The 12,257-nt window shown below is 42.2% G+C and overlaps 1 protein-coding gene across 3 annotated transcripts in view; it reads left to right on the plus strand.

Moving 5' to 3' along the window:
• The window catches only part of LOC118770553 (synaptotagmin-1), a 191,405-nt gene that overhangs the window by 83,683 nt on the left and 95,465 nt on the right, over positions 1 to 12,257 (plus strand). For all 3 annotated transcript variants that reach the window (XM_036518294.1, XM_036518298.1, XM_036518295.1), the window contains exon 3: positions 11,133 to 11,217. The gene's annotated coding sequence lies outside the window, so the exon portion shown is untranslated. The remainder of the gene's footprint in view (positions 1 to 11,132; positions 11,218 to 12,257) is intronic.

A 12,257-nucleotide genomic window follows, 5' to 3' on the forward strand; every position in this document is an offset into this window, starting at 1 on the left:
CATGCAGTGTCAAACCCAGCTGAGTATACTGCACCATGACAGCAAACAATTCCTGTAAGCAGTGGATTCAGCTACACCTCTGTCTTCAGGTGCTGCTGTGCTATAGCAAACTCCCTCCATTTCTGGGTGTTTCACAAGGTAAGCTGGGATATTAGCAAACTGGAAGCAGATGGCCTAGGTGGCATTACCTTCAGATGGGACTAAGCAATGCTTTGTTTTTTCAGGGTGACATACGCAAGTGGTTCTCTGCCTTTGTGTTTAGGGGTCTCTGATGTTTTTAGATGATTTGGCAGTTGATTCAGCTGTGCTTTAGTGGGCATGTGTACCCACTGTGTGTCCAAGACAGGTGGGCAAGTGACCACAAGAGTCACTTTGAGATGTGTATGCCAAATGCCATGCCTCAGTAAGCAAATGTCATATCACTTTTCCAAAAAAACACACTCGTTCCTGTAAAGTAAATGACATTTGGCACTGTCTGCAGTCCACATAATCTGCTGTAAATTCCTACTACCTTCATTTAGGTTCTACCACAAAGGGTGGTTCTACCAGCATGTAACACAGGGAAAAGGTTTTTGTCTGACAAGCCAAGCATTTTAAATAGGCTTTATAAGGACTTTAAGTCAAAGACATTGACTTTGTATGTACTTGGTATTTTCAACTGAATATGTCCCCTGGGATTTGTCATCAACAAAAAAAACATTTAGGGAAAATTTGTTTTTTAATTTGATTACATATACCTGTAAAATGATAGCTGTAAGGCAAACGTCTGATATCCCTACATGCTTTAAAATAAATACTGTATTTTATCCACACTATAGGGTTTAGGATTTTGTATTTCTGTCCATGTGAGGTGTGATTGTATGAAAATAATACAAACATATGGCGTAGTGACGGTATGGCATAGTTAATAGTGAATAACTAATTGACTTTGCCATTACAGAAGTTTAGATCCCCTTACGAACAATGTTATATGACAGCTAATCACAGATCAAATAGACTCCACCGCTGTGTGTTTGACTGCCCGTCTGTTAGACAGGTCTCCAGCAGAGAGACAGGAGATCAGTAGCTCCATTTCCATCTCGGTGATATTTAGTCCAGTTGACAAGCAGCAAAGCATCCTGGGAAATGACCATGCCACATGGGTGAAGTCGCCTCACCTCTCGCAGTGGAGGTCTGGCCCCTGTCCCAGGGCGCTGGTGAATCTCTGACCCTCTGTGACCCCCCCTGTGGGGGAAGGGGTGGAGGGGGCAGTTCAGTTGTCAGGGGTTGATAATCAAAGGCGGTGCTGACATGAATGCAGGTCACATTCTACTAAGCAGATCGCTGGTCGGAGAGCGGAAGCTGGTGAGACATCTCATCTGCTGTGTGCAAGCTCTTTGCGGCATGCGGCTGCATACAGCATCTCCTCTGCAGAGCACAGCATTGTTCACACATCGACCAGCCTGTTTTCATGTGCAATGCTTTGGTAGAATAAGGCCATCGGAATCATGCACTTAGGGTGCTGAGAACATCTGAGATGTGGTAGTCTCAGAATACAGCTCATACATACTACCAGAATTAAAGAATCACTTCAGCATTACAATGGCATTTTGAGAAGTCATTTGACAATATTTACAAGTCTTTGCCTCTAAAATGACTGCAAATTGTCTCTGTATTGACATTTACCGTCACTGGTTCCTAGAGTAAGACTGTGTGACATCCAGTGCTCTCAGACTGGGGATGTTTTTAAGGAGCATTTTGGTAAATGTTTCATTTCTGGAATTTTGGTTGGTTGGTTTTGGATGGTTAAACAATGACTTGTCCTGTAAAAAGAACAATTAGAGGAAAAACTTTGATTTTAGCCACTTTTTTCATCATTTCAGTGTTTTATAATATATCATTCTATAAATTGCTTACAAACTAGTGGGGAATATGTGAGTGCTTGTAAAATGTTTGTAACACTTGAGGAAATCTGGATTTTAACGTTGTCAGTATTTGAAATCAATATAACATTAAATATTGGAGTCTTTAGGCTTTTACAAAATAAAAAAAGATTATGTGGAGGATTCCATTTTCTGATATGTGGCCCTAAACTCTGGTGCAGAAACCTCACTTCAAGAGCAAATGTCTGTTTTTATCACATCTGTAATTAGCCAGCCGATTTTCTCACCTCTGAACAGCAGCCTACGGATGAACTTATTTCTGGCTATGCCTGTTGTAGTGCTCTCACTTTTTTATCCCGTACTGTCCATCATGTGATTATGAAGCGGGCCCCCCCCCCCCCCCCCCCGCCCCTTCACCTTGACTTCACATGACCTGCAGAGGGAGAGGTGTGTGTAATCCTCCAATACATTCGCTCATAGCCAGGGGCTATTCTTTACAGACTGCGAGTCCCATAATGCACAGCAGGGGAGGGAGCACTGATTGGAGGATCGATGCATCTCTCACTCAAGAAAACTTTCATTATCAAAGTAAAATTGTTTGTAAAATTCTGATGTATTTTTCATCCTAGAACTACAGGTTGGCCAACAGCAAATATATTATATATAATATATGTCATTGGATAGGGTCTCAATACAAGATGGCTGCTTTTACCACTGTGGTGAACTGTAGTTCTCACTTTGCAACATTGCATGGTGCATTCATAGATTGAGCCGATCATGCCATGTAATTCATTGATACGGCTGATGCGGTAGGGCAGGTTTGAAATGGGCTGTAATTGAAGAACAGTTTCTTACAAAACAGACACTTCTCATTCACTCCTGCTCCTCCCCATGTCTCTGTAGTGAAGAGAGCAGCAGAGAATGCGGCCGTAGAGATGACCCGCGTCTCTAAAAATGAGCAGGTCAGACGGTATCTTTACCGCTTTTGTAAAGCGGCATTTTGCCATCGGACAAATCAATACAGCGAAAGTGGGCTTTCATCATGCCTGCTCCTCTTCTTCTTCTCACTACCTCCTGAACTGTGCCCCGTGCGCTTTTCTAAGCGAGCCCCTGTAGGGCGCCGAGGTCTTATCTCTGCAGTCCACACCAGACGTACCACTCAACTCCATGAGCCATTCTTATGTGACAACATCTAAGGCTGGTAAACCTTTCGGTGTGTTACAACATGGCCTATCTTGTTCCATTCATCTTGATGAGGTATTTGCTGGGATTTGGGTCTGTAGCTGAAGCATTTCCCCCAACAGCCATGGTTAATAATAATTTCAGATAAAAAGAGTGAAATAAATTGAGTGTACACTGAACTATTGTCAAAGGCTGATATGATCAGAGGAGGCCCTCAACAGAGCTTTGTGAAGACTTTAAAATAATTCTTTTATCCTGAAAGTTTTTTTTTTTGTACATTTAAACTCAGTCCATCCAGTACAGTAAGAATGATATGACAGAGTTAAAACTATAGAGAATTGTTTTTCACCAGTCCTGGAACCCATTGTCCCTACTCAGGCTTAGTCCTACTCTATGCCCCAAGGCAGCATGGGATACCATACAGTGATGTCCTGTGGGTGTCTGACAGGAAACAATAGCTTTTCCTTAGATAACCCCCTCGCTTGATGCTCCAAGCTCAGGGACTTGTGGTGGGGGGATAAAAGGCACAAAAGACGTGAAGCAGACTCCCTCGGGGTGGAGCTGAAGGCAGGAACGCGTGGAATATGCCCTGGCCTGCCTCCAGCCAAGCGTGCAGACCAACCCCCTACCCCCCCAAACCCGCCTGCCGCCAACTCCTCTCCTCCAATCGCTTGCCAGCAGCTCCTGCCAAGCTGCCACATGCTGGAAAGGATGCCTGTCATCACCTGCCGAAGCACCGGGGCCCAGTTCAGAGGACAGGTCCGGTTTTGGAAGGACACAGAAACTGTGCCCTGCCCAAGTTCTCCCCTCACTGCCAGCAGCACACCGGCCAGGGCTCTGGCTGGAATGGTAGTGCCTCTAAATCAGTAATGAGCTGGCTCCCCGGAGTCCTGACCACAGTTGCTGCAGGATAAACAGGTAAGTAAGTGCTTGAGACACAGGCCAGGGGCAATTTTCTCCTCTGCCAGCAGATGGGGAAGGGTCCACAACACCCCTTCACTCACATTTGCCACCATCCAGCCACCCAGCATGGAATAAAAAATGCCATCATATGAGACATACTTAAGTCCCCCTGGGTAAGCGTACACAAATGACAAAATGTAAATAATGTAATTTGTAATAAAAAAATTGAATATTTATATTAACAATGATTAGAAAATATACAGTATCAATTTTTACTTTAAGATCACGAGACAGTGTGAGAAAACCGGGTCATGGAAAATTTGATTCATAAGACAAAGAAAACATTCCAATGATAAATCATTCTGAATGCTGTTTACGTGAAATACTGCTAAGTTAAAGGAAAAAATCCTCAGCAAGACATGCTTTATGCTAGAACAAAGGCTAAACATATAAGTGTTCTATAAAAGACTGTACAAGGACAGCTGCCTCGCAAACTCATCCAGCAAGTAAACAGCCCCTCTCTGTCAGCAGTTCTTTTTTTTTGATTTCACACATAATCGATTCTCCACTTGCTGCTGAAAAGACAAGAGCTCCTGTTGAAAAATGGTCAGTAACAACTGTTTTCGGTGGTGGAGGCATTTCAGTTTGGGGGGATCTGAATGCCAGGATGCTGTGAAGTTTTGCCCACTCAGAGTGAGTCACCGCACGACAGACCTCCAGATGAGGAGTAAACAAATGCCCATGCGTCTGTGTTCATCAAGGTTATCTTGTTTGTTCAGGGTACATTGTCTGTGGAGGACACTAAACTGCTCGGGAAGGTTCCACAATGTCCACAGATAAAAGGATACCTTGAAGATACTGCGCTCCTTTCATCGGGCTCTTAGCAAGGGTCTGGACTGGGCTCTTTTGTCAGGGATCGGCGTGCGCTGACAGCGTGTACGTTTGTGGAGATGGGGAGAGGAGTGGAGAGTTTGGTGGCCCAAGGACCCCTGCATAATGCTCAGAATCTGTAACCACGCTGTGTAGGATTGGATTCTTTCTGAATGCAAAGACGCCGAAGACCTTGTGAGGTTATTCAGCCTCATACTTTTATCAATGGTGATTTGCTGATGAGTTGGTTTGGCTGTTCCAGTTGCCTCCCTCATGTGGCATCACATGTGTGTTCATGCATTTGTTCTGACAAATGTGTTTGTGCTTTACTAAGCCTTGTGCTTGCACTTGTACAAAGCTCTTGTACTAGGGTGTAATCTTATTATTCCAAAACTATCAGTTTCATTCAGCATGTTTACTCAGAGTCAGCGATGGACACGGTGCTCCCAGGGTTACGACGTATTATCAAACATCTGTGTCTCAAATAGGACTTTCAAAGAAAGGCAGACAAACACTGTCGGCATTGCTTGTCCTACCTGCACAGGCCAGATGAGTAAATTTCATGCACGTCAACCTGCTATATCAGTTCATCTCAGACTCAGTGCTGGCCATCACTGGTTCTCTAGAGTCAGGTTTTTTGCGTTGGTCATTTCTTAACTGACGTCATTGCTCACATCCCCCGGTGTTCCAGGTGGAAATCAGTTGCCTTTAAAATCTACAGAACTCTTGTCTCTGCAGTCTGTAGTCAATGACCCAGCTAGTGTAGCATTATGGAGGCAGATTGTTTCAAAGGCCCATGTCCGTGTCCATAAGGGGGTACTTGTATGGTTTTTTGTCATGGCTCAGCAATCAGAATAAACTTTTAGCCTACGTGCCACTCAAGTCCAGTCTCAGCTTTTGCCTTTTCAGACAGAATGTCAGACAGAATTCAAAAGTGATTTTTTTTCCCCACTGAGGTTTGTGAAGTTTACAGCTTTTATTCAGTGTAAAATTCAAGAAAAAAAATGTTGCTCGCCGCATGAGAATTTACCATTTGAAGGAAATGCAGCAGCTGTAATTATCCTCTCAGTGCGCAGCCATCAAGGGGAGGAGGATTGAGAATGTGTCACTGTGGGGGAAAAATAATCCAGGCATGCTGGGAGAAATCGCTTTTTAACCGGGTGCTTATGCCTCCATCGGACTTTATTATTCACGTGTGTTTCTGTGTGGAGAAAGGAGAAGCTGCAGAGAAGAGAGGGGCTGGAAGGAAATAGGAGAGTTGCTAAAAAAAAACACAATAACAAAAGACGTCTCCCCTTCTTGTCTTCTTTCCCCAAAAATGCCTTGCAGTCTCATCACAAAGTGCCTCTCCCCTGTTCTGTAATTCACTCTATCTGCAGTTCTCTCTGCTCGCAGAACAGGGGAAATTAAAGCGTGTTAAGTATGTGTGGGCTCACAGCTCTGAAAACTGGGAACACCGTCAGTCTAGGAGAACGGAGGTAGAGCCAGGAAAGAGAAAAAAAAACGCCATGGGATGTTTATATGAGGGAGAGGCTGTTGGAACCTGGCTCTTAGCTCTGATCAGCTTGGAGTGGGGGAGCAGGTGGCCAAACTGAGCAGTGGTTTGAAGAACTGGGCTTTTGACCAGTGTGTTGTAGGATTGAATCTCTTTGCATTAGATATTTAATTAGATATCTAGGTCCAGTAAACAAGAGCAAGTACACACAGCTAAAATGTAAAAGTGTAAGGGGTGGAACTCACACTGGGTAAGGGCATCAGATAAGCAAACAAAGTAATGGAATGAGACTGAACTCATTCCAGAGTGAAACAGATATGGCTGTGTACTTTGTATATAAATGTATGTATATCTTGCAACCTTGCAAAAATGCAACGCCAGTGTGTCTAATCAGTAGGACGTAATACAACATCTGCTTACCTTTTAAAGCTTGCGTGTGAATCATAATGTTGATTACACAAGTAATTTAATTGAAAAGATTCAGCCAAAGCTGTAAAATGTCATGAAGTGTCACTAAACATTATTTTATCAGTTTGCTCAGCAGATGGACACCCATATCCAGGAGGTTCCATTTTTAAATTTTATCCATTTGCACACCTGCTGTCTACTAAAGACATCCAGATTAAGTACCCTGCTAAGTGATTCAACAGCAGCACCCTAGCTGATTACAAACTGCTCACTGGTTACAGGCAGACCAGGATAGAAGAATTTAGTATTCGATTTATTGCCTTCACTGTTATTTTTTTTTTTATTTCTATTCCAAGGTCTCGGAAGACTATATAGTCTGTGCTGGAATTAAACTGGCTTCAGAAATATGTCTGTCTGTTAAAACAGTTGGATTTGCTTGCTGCACCAGTCATGAAAGGCTGTTTCAGACCTGCAAAACAGTAGGGCCTGTACTTATGCCAATAGATCTGACACATTTCTCCTGTCAGTGGAACAGCAGTAACAAGCCTCTGCCTCTCTGTCAGTACATATCACTACATTTTATTTCAGGGATTTGCTCGCAATAGAAAATATTCTCTGGCAGATCTGTATGCCTACGCTGGAGGTTTTCAGGTCAAGGAAATGATTATATCTGCAATTCGTATTTGAAACATATGCCTTATGCTCCCAAGCTTCATGTTTGGCCTGCTGCTTGGTTCTGGAAATATTTCAAAGTTACAGTAGCTGCTTCTAAAAAACAGCTCACCTACTGGAGACAAATTTATGTATATCCTTAAATTGTTGAAATACCATATGTATTTCTTGCATAACTGTAATATGCAGCAGAATATGCATTGCATTAGATCCAGCAAAGTGGTCATTTACGTATTTTATTCTGAGGTACATAATTTGGCATCTAAGATGTTTTTTTGTTTAACTATCAGATGTTTTGGCAGCCTAACAGCCCTGTAGGCCCAACAGAGCAGACTGCTTTAATTACCTGAATCTGATGGTCAGCTGGTTCTCCACCTCCTTTTCCAGTCCAGTCTAGTCCTGTAATATCTGTCAGAAAAACTGTCAGGAAAAAAACACAGCTACTGACAACTTATCTGCTGGCCCTGTGATCGCTTCCGGTCCATCCTATTGCGACCTTGTGCAACAGTGGAACAATGCATTAGAGTGGTATGCCGCAAGAACAAAATGGAATCTGACATGATGTCATGTTTATGGGCCAAAGTGGCTTTTTAGTTAGCAAAATTGTGACCTCACGATAACTTGTGGTGAATGTTAAGCTTAGTCTGATTTGTCATGCTAAATGGAGACACGACACATTATTCAAACCCTCAAAGCTCTTCAGCATAAGAATGGTAGACAATTATGCATATTCAGTGCTTGTCCCGGAGTGTTGTGGTCAAACTGGTTCCTCAGATTTCTATAAACCACAAACACTCTATAAACTCTAAAGAGATGGGTGGCTGAAATTGATTCAGGATAGTGAATGGACATATAGACATACAATCACACAGGTGCACATGTGCTGACACACAGGTATAGGCCCACACAGACAAGAATAAACGCGAACACAAACATGCATTTAACTCACAGTGACATGTACTACAAGCAGATATGCATGCGCTAAACACACACGCGCACACACACGCACACACACACACACACACACACACACACATACACACACACACACACACGGTAACATGTTGCTATATTTAGCACTCTTTAGCGTCACTGAAATGATCTCATGAAGTGTGGCAGTTTCAATACACACTTCTTCTGACTCAATTACAAAGTAATTGGTTAAATTGCATTTATTTCCTTGCACACAAATGTAATCTGACAGATTTATCGAATGCAGGAATGTTCAGCACCATGTGTGAACTCTGGCATCATTAATCAACACTCATGCAACGCTACGTGTACATTTTTAAAATAAAGTTACATTCAAGACCAGTTCCTCTTTTTTATTATTTTTATTATTATTATTAATTGAATATTTAAAATATTCAATTTTACAGTTGAATATTAAACATTTGAAAGCGGTGTTTATGAGCTCAAAACAATAATACACAGAGGTCAATCAGCAAATAAACAGAAGGAAAGATGTAAAGACTCAAATCATCATTGTTATCTTCATATCATCATAATCCTTTGTGGATGCATATTTTCTGATAGGTTATTTTGGCAGTATTTCAGAAACCTTTTTGTTTGCTATGCTATGGTGCTATGATGTGTCGTGGGAACAGCATACAGTGTTAATACAAAATGCATTGTTGGAGTTTGAAGGGTCTGATATTTTCATTAAAAGCTGATGTTTTCATAAAAGATTTGAAAATGACTTAATATAATTTTTCTCAATAACCCATCTGTGGCATCAAGTGCAGAAGGAAAATATCTGCTCCGTTTTGGTCTTTTTGTAGTATCTGAATCTATTAGTTTGTGGCTTTTGCTGCCTCTATCCCATTTCACTATAATTTATTTGGCTACAAAGGGATACTATGTTTTTGATATACTAATGTATAAATTGTTCATTCATGTCCTCATCCCAGCACACCTGCCTGCTCAGAGTAATAGCTTTTAATCTGTGCATCAAAGAGCTGGTAAACACCTTCCCCACGGTGAGGACTAATGGAGCCGAATCTCTAATTTCCCCCTTCTAATAGATAACACTGATGCCTCTCCCTTTTCATCAGTACAGGAGCCCAACTCTATGGACAGTGACATATTACTTAATGGTTAGTCTTTTGATGCTTTTCAGAATTACAGTCGTGAGTGAATTAAATGGCTACATTTTTGCATTGTTTTCTCTGGCTTCCCATCGTTCAAGCCAGGAAAGAGTGTCCATCTTGAAAATAGCATTGGTGTGCGGGCCATTTCTGAAAATGAAAGGGAACATGTAAGTCGTGCCTCTGTCAGGCACTGAAAATGGAAAAATAATAAGCTGTAGTATGCTCAAATTGGTTCGTGGAAGAACTAGGTTGTAATACCTGTTGTAAAAGCTCTACTTCCACGTCTCTTCTCGGTCCAGTGTTACTCCTAGATTCCAGTTTTGCGAGATTTCTGCGGGTGGCTTCTGATGGAGATGAGAGTAGCCTACCTGCTGTACGCTGAGGTTAACAGCGTGTCTGTCTAGCAATATCACTTTCGCAAAGCAAAGGCAATGTTTCAGCAATGTGGAGGCATGAAAAATGGGCCCCCGTCACCGAACTGCTTAATGCAGATCTTTATTAGTGTTTACAAGTGATTGAGTGATACGAGAACGTCAGATTGGATTTTGCTATCTTTTTTGCAGACGGAGAAGATCAATAATAATTCTTTTGAGGAAGAAAATATTTAAACATATCTGCTTTGTGGGACAGCCCACCCCCTCCCTCCATCACCCCCGGCCAAATCACAAAGAAGAGGTTCACGATGAGCTGTTCTGAGGGTGTGCATAAGATTTCAGGCAGTGTAATTCACTCTAATACAGTACAGCCTTTCAAGCGATGTGTCTAATTCGTACAACAGCATTGCCCTTGGGTTCTATACCTGCAACCATCTGTTATCCTTTTCAGAGAGCTAACCCTTTTCCTGTATTGCATCATAAGGATCCAGAGTTTCAGAGGTTTTTACTGGATCCTGCATCACGCCATACTTCTTTATAACACTAGAACAGGGCCCCTGTAAGGCCCCTGACTGCTTATCAGAGAAAAGGAACGCGAGGGCATTTTACACCACAGTGTCCTTAGTTGGGTCTCAGTCTAGCCGGAATTAAGGATTCCCGGTGGAAACGGCTGAGGCATTACCACAGCTGGAGAGAACATCAGACACGAGACGGAACCATATGGATGTTGTTCGTCAAACAGGGGCGAGTGCGTCTAATTGGACAGATGGGTCTGCTGTCATTTTCAGCAACTAACCTCAACCTGGTGACACAGGATTTGCAGCTGTTCTCCAGCATTTTTTTTCTCTCACCTCCATTTTCTAGAATTTTCTCTGTCATCAACAAGCTTCTGTAATTTCCTGCAGAGCTCACAGGAGGTTGTGTGAAATGTTCTGCGAAGTTTTAAATGGAAAACTTTTTTTATAGGCTAGGAGGTCCTCACAGGGAGTCGATTGTACACTTGTCATTAGTGACGTAGCACCATTGCTTTAATATGCCTGTGGAAACACTACATAGCAACTGTCATCAAGTAAAAATTGCAAATGTTTGCGAAAAAATATGCAAATTTGCTAAAGGTACTGAATTTGACCACAGTTTGAGTCCCCCTGACTGCAGTTCTACTACTAACAGGGTCATTTGGAATTTTGCACATGTTCCATTTAGGCTTGTAATTCTAGCATTTTCCGGTGTTATTTCAAATAGTTGATAACACTCTTTGTCTCTCTCTGTCTTACAGAAAAGAAGAAACGCTACAACTGTGACTGTGTCCGGCTCGACACGGCACCTCCGGAGCTCTTTCAGAGGGCTCCATTGAGTTAAAGGTTAGTCTGTGCTTTCTTGCGCTCTCTCCCCTCTCTCCCTCTTTCTCTCTGTTCAAAATAGAGCAGACAGACTGCTGCTTCCTTTTGCTAAAAATGCCAAAAGTCTTGAGAGGTGTTTTGTTCCGTTTTAAGGTACATGGACCATTGAGGCTTTTTGGTCTTTATTGACGAATAACCAATTTCTCTCGCTGTATTAACAATTAAAAAGCAAGGGGGTACGCATTTGTGCCAAAGCACCAATAGTAAAACTCTCCAAGTTAATACATAGGAATGAGGACTTCCATTGGTTTACACAGGTGATGATAATGAAGAGGTTTTGCTTAACACTACAGCAACTATTGCATAGTGCTTTGAGGCAAATCCTTGACGACAAAGCCTCAAACCAGTTGATTTGTGATTTTGTGTATCTATGGAGAATATTTTTCTCTAAAAAAAAGTTTGACATAGCTTTAATTGAAAAGTAGACCAAACTTGCCTCATGTGATACAAAAATGATTAGACCATGGTGTCCATGAACTGGATTTCGGTGGATTAGCTGTGTGTGGCGACAGCCCCTTCACGGGTTAAAGACTCCTACTGATGAAATATTGATTTTGCTTTTCTGGGAAGGAGAGATATAAAAACACCTCGGATCGTGTGGCTATTGGGAACAGTGGAAGGATCATATATCCTATAGGATGGATTGCAACCAGCCTCAACTGGAAAATTATGTGGGAGAAGAAAGGGTGATGGGGTGATTGGGAGGAGAGGGAGGGGTATCAAGTTTGCCATGTTACCCCAATTTTTTGGGGTGTAGGGGCAGGAAAAGTTACATCACCTTACAGAGGCCTGTTTTGATCTCAGGAATATTGGCATTCTAAAATGTACTCACACGTCCTTTGGCAACTGTTTGGCAGAAGTATAAATAGCGGTTACTATTAATAAATTCATACGAGATCTTGGCTATTTTTCCCCCAAGGTCTGAAACTCTAAACACTTTGTTCCAGAGTGATCTATACATTCAAGGTCAAGCACAGATGCAAAAGAGCATGAAGAGAGAT

Source organism: Megalops cyprinoides, chromosome 23, assembly GCF_013368585.1.
Source record: "Megalops cyprinoides isolate fMegCyp1 chromosome 23, fMegCyp1.pri, whole genome shotgun sequence".
NCBI lineage: Eukaryota > Metazoa > Chordata > Actinopteri > Elopiformes > Megalopidae > Megalops > Megalops cyprinoides.